The sequence below is a fragment of the Neofelis nebulosa genome, chromosome 1 (genome assembly GCF_028018385.1).
Source record: "Neofelis nebulosa isolate mNeoNeb1 chromosome 1, mNeoNeb1.pri, whole genome shotgun sequence".
Classification (NCBI taxonomy): Eukaryota; Metazoa; Chordata; class Mammalia; order Carnivora; family Felidae; genus Neofelis; species Neofelis nebulosa.
Window position 1 is genome coordinate 165,528,604 of NC_080782.1, and position 20,259 is coordinate 165,548,862.

The following is a 20,259-nucleotide window of genomic DNA, read 5'->3' on the forward strand; positions in this document are numbered from 1 at the left end:
GAGCTTTCTTTTCTTTTTTTCTTAATTTTTAAAAAAAAATTTTTATGTTTATTTATTTTTGAAGGAGAGAGACACAGAGCGTGAGAGGGGGAGGAGCAGTCAGAGAGAAAGACACAGAATCCGAAGCAGGCTCCAGGCTCCGAGCTGTCAGCACAGAGCCCGACGCGGGGCTCGAACTCACGGACGGTGAGATCATGACCTGAGCCAAAGTCGGACGCTCAACTGACTGAGCCGCCCAGGTGCCCCTGGAGCTTTATTTTCTAAGCTTTATTTATGACATTCTGCCATATTATTTTCTAGGCTTCCATATGGTTTTGTCTCTCACTTTGACTCCAAGCTTAGCCACAGTATAGAACAAAAATGTCGTTCCCATTACAGGACCCTAAACCCCGTGAAACAAAAATCTGAGAACGAATGCAAAATAATGGAAAGCCTTTAAAAGTACATTTTATATTTTCTTCAGAAACCTGAAGGGATTCTTAATGTTTTATCTCAGTGTCTCCTATTTGTTTAACCATTTTCCTCATTTTATGCTGAAGTATTTCTAAATAACAAGAGGAAAACGGTTTTATGGTATCAATAATTTAAATTCCTTTTAATTTAAAAACTGCAACCTTTTAAATGTCGCATTTGTCTCAAATTCTACTTTTCATTACAATATTCCCTGAAGCGTGGATCTTATAACTAAGAGAGCCTTTGTAGTCATTATCATAAATATGAGGGTGCTCGGAATCACATCGGTGTGGGCTTTTCACAGCCTACGCAGCGTCACAGAGCATTTTAAGATGGCATTTAGTTAGCCATAGAGCCACCCAGTGAGAGCAATCGTTCACATGGATATTGGTGGAATGCACGCTTTGAGTAATGTATTTTACTTGCTTTATTCGGTGTTAACATTGTATGAAACATCACGGCTTGGATCATCAGTTCATACGATGGGAACAATTCCTGACAGCCCAGCAGGTGGCAGCAGATAATCTCACAAAAGGGGAGGGGAGCCTCTAAAACATCCAGGCCCCCACAGGCTCTTCTCTTTGCTGTGACTGGTCCCACCCACCCCCCCCCCAACCATCCTCAAACATGCAAGTACCATGCGTGTACAGGCGGATGAGGAAATAGCTTCTCAGGATGCAGATAGCTATCATATTAAGGCAATAATAATAAAAGTAGCTAAAATTTATTGAGGGATAAGTCGTTCTCGCTGTCGCGAGCGCTTACCATGTATCACTTACCTAATACTCACAACACCCTTTCTGTTGGTGTGGTTATCATGCCCATTTCTACAGACAACAAAACGGAGGCCGGGGGCTCCGCCCAAGCCACTGAGTGGAGGAGGTAGGATTTTAGACCAGGTCGTCTGGCTCCAAGGACCAGTCTTTTAACTGCACTCTTATGTTGCTTAACTTTGGGATATGTAATGATTGATTAAAATTAAACGTGTTAGGAAAAATACAATGAGTCTTCAGGAAAGAAACCCGATTATTAAAGATACTCATTTGATGATGGAGAAATTATGCTGTCATTGGGGAGTCATCCAGTAAGAAATAAAAAAACTAATGAGTAAGACTTAAGTCATTTGAGCAGGGGAGAACGTGGGATTTCAAGAAACCCTGGAGTTCTGTGGCGTGAACCTTGAGGGAGGGCAGAGAAAGGTGGTTTGGAAGGGCAGGACAAACAGGGGAAACTGGTGAGGGCACACAGAATCTCGCAGGACCATTGGGGGCCACAGAGAGGCCTCGGATCTGGAGCGTGATTGAGGGAATCCATTGCTGCCGTGTCCGTGTGCTCTACCCGCCCTAGTTCCAGGACGACTTCTACATCCCAGTGCGATCTGTGCTGTAACGAGATTCCGTAACCCCCCCCCGTAGAGGAACAGGACAGAGCTTAGGGGACATCCGCACCCACACCTTCTTTGTGTGGACATTGGGAAGATCAAGCAGATTCACAGATGGCCTTTGATTTAGCTCTTTACTGACATACCTACCAATGTCTTCTCTGCCTAAAACCTCACCCTCACCCCGGGACACTTATTCTCTGAATACATCCCTCACGTCGGTCCTTCTGTGTCTTTGTTGATCTTGCTTTCCAGAACGTAGGAAAGATCCTAGGAAGAACATAGGAAAGGATCCCACCCTCCCGGGGCCCCTTTCAATAAGGGTTATTGGACGAATGTCAGGACTGACCAAGGAGAAGCAGAATGACGGGCAGGAGAGACAAGGGCCGAAGGCTGTCAGAGAGGCTGGCATGTAGAACCGGCTGTGTCTTCAGAGCAATGTGACGCAAGTCTTGTCTCGGCACTGTTAGCTCTCTGGTGTAAGAGTCCTTTCCTGGCCACACAGTAAGTCCCTTCGAGAGGTGAGGCCACGCTTTCTTTAACCTCGAGTCCCTCCCAGCCTTCTCTGCGAACACCTCACGCCGCCTGGTGGCCAGCGGGAGCTCGGTGGCTGGTGGTCGAGGGAGGGGGTGTGCAAAGTGTCACTTCGGCCGCATCGGCTGGACACGGGCACCACTTACTCGGGTCTCATGGCAGCCGTGGGCCAACGGGGAGGTGGCCAAGCTGAAATGGGGCACAGAGAGCCTTTCTCTAATTTGGAGGTGAGAACGAACAGCTACAAAACGTGGCCATGAAGAGCATAGCCAGGTGGTCGGAGCCACAGTTCACAGGGTGAAGAATGCGCTCAGGCAGGATCTGCAGGCCCCCGTCCAAACCAGGAGCTCCACGCGCTCTTTCGCTCATCGACTGCACGGAAAATTACAGCCCCCCCTGCAGGAGGGTGGGGTGGGCCGTATGCAGGACAGCCTCTGTCCGGGGCTGGAGCAGGGGGTCGGGGTGGCAGTGAGCCTCAGGATGGCTCAGCTGTTAGCTAGGACCTACTCCCAAGACCTACTCCCAACACCAGCATGCAGGGGAGCCAGGAGCTCCACATGCCAGTTTGCGGGCACCCCAAAGTTCAGTCCATGACTGTTACCCCAGGGGGGGGGTCACAGTACGTAGGACCTTTGGGGGCCCCTGCTTTAAGAGCATTACTGACTTGGGGCGCCTGGGTGGCTCAGTTGGTGAAGTGGCCGACTTCGGCTCAGGTCATGATCTCACAGTTCATGAGTTCGAGCCCCGCGACAGGCTCTGTGCTGACAGCTCAGGGCCTGGAGCCTGCTTTGGATTCTGTGTCTCCCTCTCTCTCTGCCCCTCCCCCATTCACGCTCTGTCTCCCTCTGCCTTTCAAAAATGAATAAATGCTATATATATATATATATATATATATATATATATATATATATAAAGCATTACTGACTTTAGAAGTCAGGTTTAGACAACTTGTGGATACTTCTTACTCTACCCTCTTAAATAATCTCTCTCTCTCTCTCTCTTTTTTCCTACTCCTGATGGTCTTTGAGGGCAGATACTGTTTTTCTAACCGCACTCGAATATTCTGGGATGAATTTATATGTCCTTTAAAACTGAATAAAAATGCAATTGTGCATAAAAGTAGAATACACTAAGCAAATGAAGGACGAACCACCACGGATGTCGCCTGAGAGAGCCCAGTGATGATGTGTGAGTACAGGAATGACCCGACAGTATACGTCTTAGACAATGTCTTGTTTTCACTTAAAAAATATTTGGTTCGGACAACACCCGAGCCTACTGGTATATGTAAAACAACATGAAGAGTAGGATAATAAAAATTTACCTGGGTCCTCTGAAGTATTTTTCAAAAACCTGAATGCAATCACACCTCGATATCTAACTTCCAATTTCTGTTCTAGACGGGAACGAGAGGAACAAGTAAAATGACAAGAATGCAATCAGCCAAATTGAGGATGTGGGGACTTCTACATGAAAAAAAAAACACTTCTCAAATTATAAATGAAAATGACAAAATAGAGGGGAGATTATTAGCGCTTAAAAAGAGCATTAAGAAAAGACAACGTTTGGGCCTCACTTGCATCTAAATTCATTAAACGATTTTTTTTTTAGACATTTGAGAAGATGTGATGTGACCATAGACTTGATATTAGATTATGTTGAGTAATTATTTTTATAATAGAATATAATAGATATAATAGATGATAGACTTGTGTTAAATGAAGACAACATCGTACATGCTGATAGTACATATCGAAGTATTTACAGACAAAATGATGCAGTAACTTGGATTTCTCTTAAATACTCCCTCAGATGCTTGTGTTTTCAGCTATGACGGACCAGATTCCAGTAAAGCACACCTTCCATCTCCTCCAAAATTAGAAAGCAACATGTAAAATAACCCGTGTCACCCCCCACCACCCTTCCAAAAAAAATCTGTTCAGAGATCTCAGAAAGCAGCCCAAATGTGAGATCCAAGATCACTGAGAGAAGAGAAAAATCAGTGCACGGAGCCTCACATTCTACGCTGCGACCCAGAAGGCATTTGCTTGTAGTTCAAATAAGCTGGACAAGAGGCGGAGACAGCAAGGAGAAATCTGAGCAGATAGCAGTGACTCTCCTACAGCACAAGGACACTGAAACTGAAATCCAGCATACCAAACCAGCTGGGATCTGGGGGGCCAGTTCCCCAGGCTGCTGTGTAAGAGGGCTGCTGTGTAAGTTTCACCAGCCTGGAGGAATGAACTTGAGTTTGGGCTTACCTGGGAGGAGGTACCCTCTTAGACAGCCCAGACCCTCAGGTGTGATGCTGGAAAGGCTACATTGTAAGAAAAGTGTAAACCCAAAATTGACCATGTCTTTCAAAGTCTGAAATCCAAAACTCACTCTTGTAGCCACAGACTGGAGAGAAAACAAAATCATACCTTCCACATTAGATGAGGGGGCTCTGTCTCTGCTCCAACTGTTGTCAAAAGCCAACTGTTCACACAAACACTCTACAATTATGTATATTAATATCCAACATTTAATCAATAATCACCAGGTATCAGAAAGCAGAGAAAAGAAAAAAACAAACCACAGAAGCAGGTGATCCAGATGCCAGACTTCTTAGACACAGTCTTTACAATAACTGTGATTGTTAGGTTCAAGAAAATGGATGACAATCTGGAGGGTTTCTCCTGAGAATTTGAGCGTCGTAAAAAGAACTCAAAGATCTTCAAAAAGACAGTAACTGAAGTACATGGCTTTAGTTGCAGATTATATTCAAGTGCAAGGAAGATCTGTCCATTGAAATACCCAGAGAGAAATGATATAAAATACAGGAGGGTACATAAAAGACATAAGAAATGAAAGAGGTCTCATGTGAAATTGAAGTCAGAAAGGGGAGAACAGGGAATAGGGCAGAAATGATAGAATTTAAAAAATAATTGCGTAGTATCTTTGAAGTGCAGAAAGAAAATAATGGCTATTAAGAATTCCATACTCAGTGAGGGGTGCCTGGGCGGCTCAGTTGGTCGAGCGTCCGACTTTCGCTCAGGTCATGATCTTGCAGTTTGTGGGTTCGAGCCCTACGTCAGGCTTTGTGCTGACAGCTCGGAGCTTGGAGCCTGCTTCAGATTCTGTGTCTCCCTCTCTCTCTGCCCCTCCCCTGATCATGCTCTCTCTCTCTCTCTCTCTCAAATAAATAATAAAAAATTAAAAAAAAAGAATTCCATAGTCAGTGAAATCGTCGTTCAAAAATAAAGGCAGAATGAAGGCATTTCCAGAAAAACTAATACTGAGGTAATTTGTTGCCTATGGATCTATACTAAAGGAAATGCTAAGGTGGGTTCAGTTGTAAGGGCAATGATCACACATATGAGACAACTTTTCTATACAGAAGACCATATGTTAAGGAAAACATGAAAAACAACAGATTGCGTAAATATCTGAGTAAATCTAAAGAACATTGACTGTACAAAATAATGGTAGTAAATGTCTATATAATTTAATATGTACATAAAATTAAAATGCAGACAACAATTACAAAATGTTAAGAAAAAGGGAATACGTGCAATGAAGATATTCTAAGGTCTAGGAATTGTTAAAAAGTACTCGTCTTTACCCTACTTTGATAAACCAGGGAGGTAGGTTATAATTTCTAGAATGATCACTAACAAAGGACAATAGAAGCTAGAACTGACAAAATGAAGGAAGAGGAATGTGATAAAAATATCTAATTAATCCCAGCGCCCCCCATTAGGGCAGAAGAACATAGAACAGCTGAGATACATATAAAACAAAGAGTACATTTAAGCCCAAATAAAATGTGAATTGAAGACTTTATATTGTGAATAGGGCAATATGCCCTAAACTGATATACAGATTCAATCTAATTCCTATCCAATTCCGTGCTGCCTTTTTTTTTTTTTTTGGCAGAAATTGACATGTTAATCCTAAAATTCTAATGAAAAAGTAAGAGATCCAGAAGAGTTAAAACAAATTACATTCTTTGTTTTTCAAAAATAGTTTAGAATATTTAAGATACGTCTCACACCTTTCTTGTTAAATATATTCCTAAGACTTTGTGTGCAAGGAGAAGGAGGAAGCTCTGAGGCCTCTTTGTCTTCTTATAAAGGCCCTAATCCCATCTCGAGGACTTCACCCTCATGGTCTCACCCAAATCTAATTACCTTCCAAAGGCCCCAGATCCAAATTCCATTAATCTGGGGATAAGGGCTTCAACATGTAGATTTTAAGGGTACACAAATATTCAGTCCATAAGGGTGAATTTGCAAAATTGCAAGTAACACAGAATCACTGCTGCATAAATTGCAGATGGAGAAGAAAGTGGATGGAGACTAAAAGCTGGGCAATATTATGTCTTGAAAGGTCTTACGAAGGAACTTAGATTTGATTATATAGGGTATGGGACGCTATGAAAGACTTTCCACAGGAGAGTCGCGTGATCGGAGCAACATTTTCGGTTTATTTAGGTAGCAGTATCAGCATGGATGGATGATAGGGAATAGTGTTGGAGGCCTTTGGGAAGCATGTAATTAGAGACTGAGCCAAAGCAGCGTTTGACAATGAGGATGCAGGGGACAGAACGGCGGTGACGTGGGCGAAGCAAAAGCCACAGGACTTGGAGAAGACTAGACAGCGGAGAGAAAAGAAATGAGGGATGGACTGTTGACAGCAGAATCAAAAACTGGAAAGAGAAGAGTTAAGAGAAGAAAATTCCATCATACAGGTGGTTAAGCTGAGAGAGGAACACACATTTGGACACAAATATACATACACACACACATATACATATATATATACACACACATACATACATATATACATATACAAATATGTGGATATGGACTTGGAAGACAGAACTTTAAAGGAGGACAGTAGATAGTATCGAATTCCAGAGAAAAGTTAGGTCACATAAGGACAAAACACTAACCATTCGATCTAGCAAATGAGGTGTAGCATTGTGAGGTCGACAAGGCCCTTGTCAAAGTCAGCATAACTTTAAAGCACGGTCTAACACATAGCTGTGGAAAAAGTTCAGTGTATTTATCTAGAAGTGGATTTATCCAGGGGACAATTTACTGAACAGTAAATTGCTCTCTACTCAGAAAGAGTGATTTCCAGGTGACGTGGAAGAGGCTGGTCGTGTGAGCTTGGACCCACCAGTACGTGCCTCAAGTCAAGAGTTTTAAGTGGTTGGATATAGTTCAGTTTAACTTTTAGCTACTTAAGCTGAAAGTTCTTAACTACCCTTATTCCAAAATGGATAAAACCAATATGCCTTCTAAAGGTCATGACTAATATCCATGTGAAGTTTCTAGAATAGTATCAGATTAATTTATTTTCGTCTAATCTACTTTGCTATCTACCTCTTAAAAAATACTAAAATTGCAGTTAATGTCACTATTTTCTCATTGAGCTTCCCTGGCACCTGTTATTAAAACTCCCAGTGAATATCTTTGCTTATTGTCAGAAAATACTTTTCAATTGCCAATTCCCTCGCTGGCTCATTAACCAACAGTGACCAGTGGGGCCTCTTAGTAATTTAATATCAAGGTGAAAACCAATTTGAGATGCCGGGGCACCCAACAGGAGCACAATTATTTCCTATGAGGATTTCATCATTCTCGAACTGGAACGAAGTCTCTACAAGGAGAATTGCCCTTTTTCTTGGGAAACCATGACTTCCTTTGCTGTTAATATTCTATGCACTTATATTCAGTTGGAGGGAAAAACTGTTTTGGCTGATCTGAAAGCACTTTTGCGAAAAACTGCAGGTGGTTTACATAGAAAAAGAATGTTCATCCAGATTTATTCAGTTTCGAGAGGTTTTAGGGCGCATGAAACCAAGGCGCTAATAACTTTAGCTTAATTTATCTATGGTCTGCTTTTGCTTTTCTTTGCCATCTATGCTCCTTAGGCGAGGTACGGTAGGCAAACTAAAAGGGAAAGGAGTTTTACACAATCCTCTCCTCAACGTCTTGGGTTGTTTGTCAGCAAAGTTAGTGATTATTTTCTATGAAGCTCATTACATAAGTGTAAGTGCATATGTGATGGTGTTTAACGTTAACAGTACCGTTCGGATTACAACGTCTGAATTTATCCATACGTGAACATGTTGCCTCATTATAATGTACCGAGAGTTATCCCAGGCTCAGGGGTCACGGTGTCTGGGCTTGACCCCGGGCGGGGCTGCTCCAGAGCTGAGTGAACCTGGACATGTTACCCAGCCTCTCGGTGCCTGTGTCCTCGGTGTCCTTGTGCCTTCCCTGTGGCCACGGTACATTGCTTGGAACAGTTCCCTGAAAATTATAGGGGCCCCAAATGTTTAGTATTCTTTTTTCTCTCTCTTCTTTTTCTTTCTTCCTCTTCATACTGATTTTACAACTATTATGTTTCAACATCTGCTTTGTTAATGTTTGAAATACACTTGGGAAAAGCATCACAGCCTTAGCCTATATGGAAATATCAATGAGATGTTTCCAATTTAGTTGGAGGAAACTATACTTTTGAAAGTTTAGAAGTAACTGCCTTTGGTGTGATCATCACTTGTTTTGCACAGGGTTGTTTATTTCCCGGAAGGAAAGAGTCTATGGTTTTAATTCCCGCATTATCTGTGCCGAGCGGTAAGACTAGTATTTTGTTTCTGATTTTCTTATGCGGTTTTCTTTCTGACAGCCAACGTCCTTTCTGGATCGGACCTACTTGTTAAGATTCAAAAAAATAAGGGTCGCCTGGGTGGCGCAGTCGATTGAGCGACCGACCCTTGATTTCGGCTCATGTCATGGTCTTGTGGTTTCGTGAGTCTGAGCCCCGAATCAGGCTCTGTGCTGACAGCACTGAGCCTGCCATGGAGTCTCTCTTTCTCTTCCCCTCTCTCTGCCCCTCCCCCACTCACACTCTCTCTCAGAATAAATAAATAAACTTCAAAAAAAAAAGTTTCAATAAAATAAGAGGCTAAGAGTCTGTTTGGTGAGAGGAAAGATTGTTTATTCTGCCTGATAGATACCAAGCCATTTCTTGAGGGTGCACTGAGCACCTAATACTGGATTAACCTGTAAGAACAAACATTCGAATGAAACAATTTCTTTCTTCAAGAAGTTTCTAGTTAAAGTGGCCAGCGGGTTGAAGCAAGCCCAGCTTACCACATGGTAAATCCTTTGACATAAGATACATACAGAGCTGTGGGTAAGGAGAGGAAGTGGTTTTAGGTTGAGAGGACAAGAGCTCAGGCGGCCATGAACCCGCCACAGGGTGCCTTTGGGGGTTGTCAAAGCACAAAGAGATTTTATTCAAGGTCATCGCAATAGGAGAGAAAGGCCAGGGCTCTGCCTGAACTTCACTCCACGAACACAAGGGGCATGGGGTTGTTAAGCCACAGATGAGGGGAGAACATAGCCACCTGTGTTTGCTATTGGGTGTCACCCAAAGAAAAAGTAAACCTGTGTCCTTGTGACAGGAGGTGGTTTTGCCACTGGGAGCAAAGCGCCCACCAAAGTTAGGCTCCTAACCTCCAGTAAAAACTGGGAGATGTTTACACTTCAAAGGGATGATTCCAGGTCCTTGGGAAAGACAGTCTTGGGTTCTCCAACTCGCACAAGGCTCTAAAAAAGATTAGCATACACCACAAAGCAGCAGACAGAGCATTCACCCGTTTTCTAAAGTTTTCTAAAGCAGAGTGGGAAGAAGCCTGACTCAAGTTTCCTCTTCCTGAGAGAACATTCGGGCCGTTTAGGGCCGCTCTCCATTCTGGGCACATGACAGGAAGGCGTGGCCAAGTGACTTGAAGTGAGAAGGCGGCCCAAGGCCAGATCATGAATGATCGTGGAAGTCCTGGGGTGGAGTTCAGGCTTCATTCTGCAAGCACTGACACATTTTATGCATGGGAATGAAATGATGAAACTTACAGATGAAGAAGGCATGAAAATTGGCATATGTGCAGGAAAGAAGAATGCAAGAGGGTAAGACTGGTCACAGGAAGAATAAGAATGTGGAAGAGTGCTTGAAACACTGACGTGGGTGTTTATTGTTCCCACTTTCACGTGATAAATTCAAGACTCAAAGTATGCAAGGAACTTGCCCAAATGTCATGTATTTAGTAAATGGGGTAGTTTCACACCTGTCTCCCCACCGGCCCGGGAGCTCCCCACTTGCTAATGGGGCTGCAGAACCAGCGACCATCAAACAGAAAATGTGGGTTTGCTCTGGGAGATAGAAGGTCACTTGTGAGTGGCGATCATTCTGGATTTATGGCACTTGCATGATTATGAGTACTGCAAAGTAAATCAATACCAACGTCGGGTGCATTGGGATGGATGTCACCTCTTCCAAGCAAATACTCATAGGATCTTGGCCATTGTAACCTTCTTTTGGTTTCCTAGGTTGAATGAGATAATACACACAACACGGCTTCACAAATTGTGACATCCTAAGCAGTGAAGGATATTACTTTCACATTAGAAGAATATAAATGGTTTATAAATCAGTTTCCATCTTAAGTGCATTGGGGTGTATTGTATTCAGAGGAGTCCCACTATGGATTATTTATAAAGTGAGGAATTACTTCCCGTAGTATTATTGTGGATTTTCATATTTAGGGAGGGCTGCCGTGGATGAGTCAAAAACCCTCCCTGAAATCCAAAACACTGCCTTGAGAAAAATGCCTATTTAAATATGTATCAGGGGGCACCTGGGTGGCTCAGTGAGTGAAATGTCTAACTTCGGCTCAGGTCATGATCTCACGGTTCGTGGGTTCAAGCCCCGTGTCGGGCTCCGCACTGGTGGTGCAGAGCCTCCTTGGGATTCTCTCTCTCCCTCTCTCTCTGCCCGTCCCCTGCTCATGTTCTCTCTCTCTCTCTCTCTCAAAATAAATGAATAAACTTACAAAATAAATAAATATGTATCACAATGTTCTGCATTGCAAGTGGTGGAAACCTCAAATCAAGTTGTTCTAAACAACGCAGTTAATTAACGGGGCTTGTAACTAAAATCTGGCATTAGGAGAGCCTTTATGTAACAACTCAAGTTACATGCCCAGAGTCACATTTTGTCCTGACTGTGTTCTCTGCCTCACTCATCGTGGGTCTCACGTTCTCCCTGCAGGCGCTACATGGCCTCCCTCCCAGCCACTCCACCTGGCGCAGCAAAATGGCTTGACCACCTCCAGCCCTCAATTCTCGCATCACCTAGGTCTCAAGAAGAGAGAGCGTCTCTCCTAGTATCTTCCGTGGGAAGAAGAGAAAGCTTCCCTTTCCCAGAAGACCTGAGTGAACACACCTTCATATCTCAGAGTTTCCCTTTGGCTACTGGACTTTCCCTGAACAAACCTTGTGACCAGGGAGTAAATAGGCTTCCCTGACTCCTATAAGGCAGTTGGCCCCTCTCGCCGTCACCCCTGCAGCTGAGGTTGGTGCAGTCCTGCCCCAACACAGTGGTTGCCAAATGCTAGGTAACTATGATAAGAGGCAGACAAAGGCATTCCTTGCGGATCTTTGTGTTTGAACTGAAATTCAGGCAATTTCATCAAATGGAACAATTTTCTTTGAGATTTCCTTTTTAATTACTTTGAAGATCATTAGAATCTCCCCGAACAGATTTATTAAAGATTCAGTTCTATTTCCTTCAAATTATTCTATGCTTTAATGAATAGCTTAGTGTTTTGTTTAGTTGACTCTAGAATTTGTCTGCAGTTTGTTTTGGCGTAATGACAAGTGCAGATCCAAGAAGACCTTTCTTCTTTTTCTTTCTTGCTTTCTATTTTATTTATTTAGTTATTTTTGGTCCAAACCGTTCTATGTTCTTATTACCCTTTATTGAAAAGCTCTTCCCCGCATGTTGTGTTGTCTCCCTTAATGTATATCTTCGTAGGTATCTGTTTCATTTTATTTACGTATTGACCATTCTCTTGCCATAACTCAAATTTTGTTTATTTTAAGCGTTACCCGATTCTTTTTAGCTTGCTTTTCTTTTAAATATAAATGCAAGATGTTCACATGGTGATTGCTTCCAATCAAGGGTTTATAAAATAAAAACCCTTTTCTATACCCTCATGTCGTTCCACAGAGATAACAATTTATTACATTTCCTTCTGGAAACACTCAATGCCATCTATTCATACATATATATGTAAAAATCTACAAAGAAGACTTTGCACTGCACACTGTTCTAACCTGCGGTCTTTGCATTAACAACGTCTGGAAACTAGTTCCCTATTAGCAAGTAAAAATCAACTATATTCTTTTTTTTTATTTGTTTTTAATTTGAGAGAGAGAGAGAGCTCGAGTGGGGGAGAGGGACAGAGGAAAGGGAGAGAGTGAATCTTCAGGCAGGCTGAATCCACACTTGGCGCTGAGCCCATCAAAGAGTTCAATCCCATGACCCTGGGATCACAACCTGACCCGAAATCAAGAGTCAGATACTCAACTGACTGACCCACCCAGGTGCCATAACATTATTCTTTATAATATAGCCACAGATTATGTGAATTTATGGATGTACTATAGATTAAGTAACTGGCATTCTCTTAAAGGACCTTTAGTTTATTACTGTTCATGCTTTGAGTATATTTTCATTCATGTGCAAGTAAATTAAGAAGATAAATCCTCCAGGTGGGTAGCTGGGTCAAAGGACTAACAATGTATACACTTTGGAGGGCTAACTTTCCTGTCTTCCTCGTTCTGGGGACAGGGTATGGCAGGGTATGCCTCACACTGTCTTCAACATGGAAAGTCAAGCATTTTAAACTTTATTAAGTAAAGTTTGAGGGTAACGATGGTATCTTACCTTTTAAAGTTTGTATCTATGTAATTCTATTTTATAATAACACCTGATTTTCGTGTTTCTTCCTTATAAGCAATTTGTTTCCACTTGGCTTATGGAGGGGTTGCCTTTTCATAGTTTATAAATGTTTACATGTCCAAGTTTTTCCTTATTTTCCTTCATGCCTTCTGGTATTTGTTTCCGTTTTCCCGAGCTTCTCTAACTGTGTCAGTCTCTTGATTATCGCTGCATTAAATGTTTTAAGATCTTGCTCTCTGTGTCCGCTTGTTTTTCAGAATTCTTGTAGCTATTTTCTCGATTCTCTTTTCCCTGCCTACTTTGGAATCCGGATGCTAAGCTACCCCCCAGATGCAGTTGGTATTCTTGTTGGGAGTTTTCAAAAGCATAAATCTCCAGAAGAGAGAGAGAAAGAGAGACAAGATGGAGAGGGTAAAAATTTGCAAGCTGGAAAGCAGATGTATGCTAGTAACTAAGGTTGCACGAACAGGAAACATTAATCTTAAACTAAAAAGTGGCCAAAGCCAAGGAGCAGCCAGACTCACACAGCTGATCCTAGAGAGGCTCGGCCTTGGGGGACAAATAACCTCAAGTGCACGATCAGAGACTGCATGGGGAGAACTGTTTCTTCAGCACTTACATACCATCTGTCCTTTTCCCTGCAAAAAATACCCTTAGAAGAGGGTAAAAACAGAGATTTGCTTCATGGGTCAAACCAGGCACAACTGACTGTCAGAATGAGCTAACGTATTGTTCAAATACCTTGATAACTCTCTTCCCACACGCTTCTCCTGACTTTTCCAACAAAGCCCTCACCTAGTTGTACCACAGTGATTGTTGGCGAGGACGCAGGCCAGCGGGGCCTGGAGCTCACACAGTTTGGAGAACCTTCCCATGGGCTGAATGTTGTATCAGTCAAAATTCATGCCGTGGCCATAATCCCCAGCGTGACGGTATTTGAAGGCGGAGCCTTCGAGAGGTAATCGGGAATTAGATTAGTCCAGGAAAGTGAGACCCTCGTGATGGAATCAATGTCCTCATAAAGAGGAAGAGAAACCTGAGCTCTCTCTCTCTCTTTCTCTCTGCTCCCTGTGAGGACACAGGAAGTTAGGAAGAGGGCCCCTTGATCTGGGACTTCCTTGCCTCCAGAACTATGAGCAATGAATGTTTGTTTTTTAAGCCATCCAGCCATGCTATTTTGTTACAGTAGCTTAAACGAATCAAGACACCTGTCTTCAAAAGAAAAAAAAAAAAAACAGAATTCAAGATTATAAACTTTCAAAATCAGAGGACCATGTAGACACATTGCCCAGGCCCCTGTGGGGGCCTGGAAGGGGCCCCATGCGCCCAGAGGCTATGCCTCATTAGTCCCCTCAGTCTCTCCCTCGGCACCACGTGGTCCCAGGGCTGTTTCTCCCTAAGACCTCCCTCCTCCTCCTCACCACCGCTTCTCCACCTCTGCGCAATGCTTTTCATTGCACTCACTCATTTAAGCCCAATCGAATTTAGCTTCGGTTTGGGCTAAACAGACCAGACATTATTTTACTAACCGAATTTTTCTACTTACATTTTTAAATTTCCGTTTCATCAGAAAAATTCAAATAAAATTCTGAGCAGCAACTTCTCCACAGCATTCGAGACCCCGCATCTGTGACAATTACTTTTTAAAAAAAGGTTTACTTATTTATTTTGAGAGAGAGAGAGAGAGACAGAAAGTTTCTGTGGGCAAGAGCAAGGGAGGGGCAGAAGAAGAGAGAGAGAGAATCCCAAGCAGGCTCCACACCGTGACACGTGGAACCCCATGTGGGGCTTGAACTCGTGAACTGTGAGATCATGACCTGAACCAAAATCAAGTGTTGGATGCTTACCCGACTGAGCCACCCAGACACCCCTGTGATAGTTACTTTTAATTTTTTTAACTAAATGTAGTTGCTGAAGGAAACTTTCTCAGACAAAACTACATTACTGTCCTCTGGATAAAAGGACACTTGGGTAAATATATATGAGGGAAGATTATTCTAATAAAAAACAAAGTAACCATAATTCTGCATCAAGCAGTTCTTCTGAAAAATATTCGTCCAGAATTGCCTTTTAATAACTACTATACTTTCCCCATAATGTATTTTGCTCTGCCAAAATTTCAGGATGACAATTTAAATACTATTTAGTTCTCTCTGACTTCATCTTGTAGAAGCTCGCAAACCTCTGGTCTAATCGCGTACTGGTATCTTTGAACAGCTTGATAAATTACTGAGGTGAAGGAAATTTGTAAATGGTTCACTTATTTAAAAAGTTCATGTACCTCTCATTTTAAGGGCAGATTTGTATAACATATGTGGTATAAGCATCAAAATTGGATTTTTAAAAAAGTCTGTGGCAATAATAGCCATTTCTGTCCTGAGGAGTTTGACACGTATAATCTCATCTAATCTTTCCTACAACCCTAATGCATCCTATTATTACGTGCATTTAACAGATGGGGACCAATGGCGCAGACAATGTGAATATATATACTCCAAGATCCACATAGCAGTGGAGGATGAATTCCATGCGGGTCTTCTGATTCCACATTGAGTCCTTTTCATAACCCCACGCTATTGCAGCCATTGCACTTGAACAGTGAGACTCCGTCAGTTACTAGGGAATCAAGGGAAGTTCCTTTTGGATTAGCCCAGCCCTTCACTGATGGACAGTCATAAAAGAATGGAGCCATGTCATATGAAAACTGGTCAGCAAGGCATCACGGGGGGTTATTTTTAGGGTTCTTCCTTTGCTGTAATGTTACAGTGATATCAAACTAGCAAGAATGCATCTAAAATAGTAGATAGTTTAAATACTACTCCTATATTTTAATTTTCTGTAGCTCACCATACATACATGAACTATTTATATATTAATGTTTCAATGAGTTGAATGTTTTTTCACACATATGCCTGTTCCTGTATATATATATATTCCTGTATGTTCTATCCTGGGCCGGCTAACTTGGCTATTTTCACACTGATTCTCTTCAGCCATATGGGCACCTGAATGCGGAGCTAGTAATGAAACCACATAAAGGAATTTGTCAGGGAAGAAGGATACAGAGCACCTCGCGCTGGGCCACACAAAGAGATAACGATAATGTCTTCCACTGCATTAGCAATTCAGCCAGTGTGCTGGGCACTACTCATTTGATTGTGCTAATATTTCACAGCAACCCACCATAACATGTGCAAGGTCAAGACTGGGCACACCTCGCTGATGTATCATCGATATTTCAGAGTATTTGCTCTCTCAAGCTAGAAATGACAAATAATGCATTTTGTAACTATGCAGTTTCTAATTGCATAATGAACTTGCTGCCCAAGAATGCTCTGTATTATATAGAGATTCCACTGAAAGCATGGAGTAAAACATAACATTCCTTCTGAGAACCAAGGTATGAACAAACCTCTATCCCAAGCACCACATAGTTTTGGCCTTGCAATTTCATCAATCCCTTTGTTGTTGGAATATCAAACTGATGAAGGATTTTGATGAAATGAAATGCTTAATCATGTATTTTTCCCTTGAGCAATAACTATTTTCCTCGACAAGCTTATGTGAGTCTTCATTTGAAGTGTGCATTGGAGCTTTTGGGGGAAATAAAGTGAACAGAAATTATAGAGGGAGATACCAATAGTGAAGACAATCCTATGCATGGTTAATAACCTAATTATCACTATACTTTTGATAAAAGTATATTCGGATAGTGGATTCTCTGCTTTAGAGACTTAGTTAAAACCCACTTTTAACATCCATTATTTTTACGATTTCACTTATCATTTTGACCACGATAACTGTTATTTTAGACTTTTATTTTTAAGAGACATTTTTTTCTCCATTACTTGACTCTTTCTGTTAAATGTATTTTAAGTATCGTTGCTAAACTCTAGATTTCTTCCCTCAAGGACTGTCACATTTTATTTGACTTAGAGATGCTCTACAGTTTATCCTTGTTTGTTCTCCCTGGAAATATATTATTTTAGAGCTTTCAGAACTTCATACTTGCTGTTATTTATATCCAATGGGCACCAAACAGGAAACATCAAATAAATGTAAAATTGAATTTCTTATAGTTAATGTATTAAGTCCTGAGGTGACATAGCACTAAAAATAGGAGGGCATAATAGGCAAATGTTAATGATCATACTTTCTCTGAAATATTAATAGGCCTTTAATCTTGTCATTATCAAGAGCTTTGTGCCCTTTCTAGGGTGAATTAAGCCTTGTTCCTTATCACAGAATTTGACTAAAATTTTAATTATTGATATAATACAGCCCTTTTATAACATAGCTCATTATTCAAGTCAGATCTACTAATATATATTAAACACCCATTTTCCACTGGCACCGTGCAAGGTGCTTTGGGGACACAGATTAAAAGCAAAAGATAAAATGTCACAATATTTGGGCTTTTTGAAGTATCTAGATATACAGTAGTCCCAAGATTACCCCTTGAAATGTTATAATCACGCATCGCAAAAATACGAACCAATATGGAGAGCTCTTAACTTAATGGCAGAGACAGATTCACAAACAGATAATTCTAATCTTGTATTGTTTTTCTCTTCTTTTTTTTCTGTCAGTGATCTGCTCAGGTCATAAGGAATGGCACTTACTTAGGGTTTAGGAAGGCATCACTGACCAAGCAGTCCTGTCTCTGCGTCTTAAGAGAGTTTCTGTAAGCAGTGGAAGTTTGGAAGACTTGGCTCAAGGCCACATGAGCAGGATAGATATCGCGTGTGTGTGGATGTAGAACCTTAGCTGTCTGATGTAGGAGGAGGGTGAGACGGTTTGAGATGAGGCTGGAAAGCTGAGGATGTCCTTCCCTGCGCTCACTGAATTTTACTTGGCTTTGTTGCGGTAACAACTTACAAATATTGGTCACTTGACCAACTACGAGTCGATGGTTTGATCTGGTAGTCTGCTAGGTACTGAGACAAATCGCCAGCCCTATTACAGCATGCAAACCATCACACTGCCATTCCAGGGCCAGGAATACACATCAGAATATAGGATCTTGAGAGAGAAATCGATTTTCTAACCAAGTCTCCCCCTTGTGGGAGAGCATCTGTCCGGGACACACAGACGAATAAATTGGACCAAAAGAGAGGCCAGTTCCCCAGTCTATCACAAGGGGTCGCAGTGAGAAGGCTTATGAAGCTGCAAATCCCTCCTCTTCTACCTTAATGCCCCCCCTCCCCCCCCTCCATTCCCAGTATGAAGGCAGGTAGAATTCCTTAGGGAATGGGGCTGTTTTTTAAATTGCTTTAATTTGAATTTCAAAGTCTTGGGTTAGGATTAACACAATGCAGGACTCGAAAGGTCCTCTCAGTCAAGGTTAGTTTCCCCTCATCTCTAGCCCCAACCAGGTGGGGAAGAAAGAAAACTTATTTATTAGCTGGCAAACCAAAATGTAACCTCGAGGCACAAGCAAGCTGTGCATTTGATGATCTAGGTTTTAGGGAAGGACATAGCAATTTAGCACATTACATGTCAACCTGAAGTAGAGAGCTGCAACAATTTTTATTCTTAAAATTTATTAAGCAATTAATCACATCCATACTATTAACATCAGCTGCTTCCATACGTCACGACTAGGATTCATATTTTAATGTCTTATTTCCAATCCTGGCTATAATGCCCTCAAATCCAACAGCCTTGTTTTATATCTATTTCTTAGTGGCAAATTTGCTCAGAGTGCTTCATACATCTTTAGGGATGGTAAGAGTCTTGTTTTGCCTTATTTATCATCTGCCGTGCTAAAATTGTTTTCCTGTTCGTCTTAGACCTAGTTTGGGATTGTTTAAAAAAATTTATTTTTAACATTTTATTTATTTTTGCGAGGCAGAGAGAGAGAGACAGAGCGTGAGCCAGGAGACACAGAATCTGAAGCAGGCTTCAGGATCTGAGCTGTCAGCACACAGCCCAATGCGGGGCTGGAACCCGCGAACCTGAGATCATGACCTGAGTTGAAGTGTGACACTTAACCAACTGAGCCACCTAGGTGGCCCAGGATTATTTTAAACAAGAATTTATCCTTAATATTAAGAGTATATGGGACCCATGTGAACATAGCTTCTGGTCTGAGCTACAAAGGAGTGGGGGCACAGTGCAGCTGTATTTTAATAGCATAATGTGTTAAAAAAGATAGTTAGGAAAAGAGTGAGAAGGAACATTTTAATCTAATCATGAATGTCCTTAATCAGAGCCCTGCCTTCGGCAGGAGGTTAACATTGGGTAGCTGGAACAGAACACACATAGTCTCCACCTCATTAGGGAGTAAAAGCAGAGGAAATGATGTCAGTGGCACACTGCAGGGCGCAGGATGAGAAAGCTCTGGAAATGAAGCTGGAGGGCATACTGAGGAGGAAAGGGCCCAAAGGGAGGCCTCTCGGCAGGACAAGAGCTAACCTCCTGAAGGAAGTGCCTTGATTTCGCTGCCTCCCAAAGGTACTGATTGATTCAGTACACTTCTGGTTTCATGAAATGGAGGTCAGAGAAACGTCAAGAACATTACCTGGGGATAATTAAGGGATTAGTAATAATACTAAATAGGATAAGATTTTTTTTTTTTGGTCCATATTCATGCATTGAATTGTTTTTAACCATCTCTTATTTTTTAGCTTGGGAAGATAATTGACATTTAACTTCTTAATGTTTTAGGAATACCATGATGGTGAAGAGAATTACTCATGAGTTTCCCTCAACGCACAGTAAGCTTTCTTATTTCTGCTTTCCTACAGGTGTGCCTTTGGCCTGCCCCGTCTCTAAGAGTTCAGAGGTGACCTCTCATCTGGATCATTCTTTAATCCACCCAGGGAATGTCAGTAGTACATGCCTGTAGCTGTAATAGTCCTTACAACGCAAGCCTAGAATTAGTAACTTACTTTTCCTTTTCCTGTGAGGCCCGCTAGGGTGGGAATGATGTTTTCTAGTTGTTTTGACATCCCAGAGGTTAGCCTGGTGCATAAATAAAGTAAGAGATTAAGAAACATAAGGAGGGGGGCGCCTGGGTGGCTTGGTCGGTTAAGCGTCCGACTTCGGCTCAGGTCATGATCTCACGGTCCATGAGTTCGAGCCCCGCG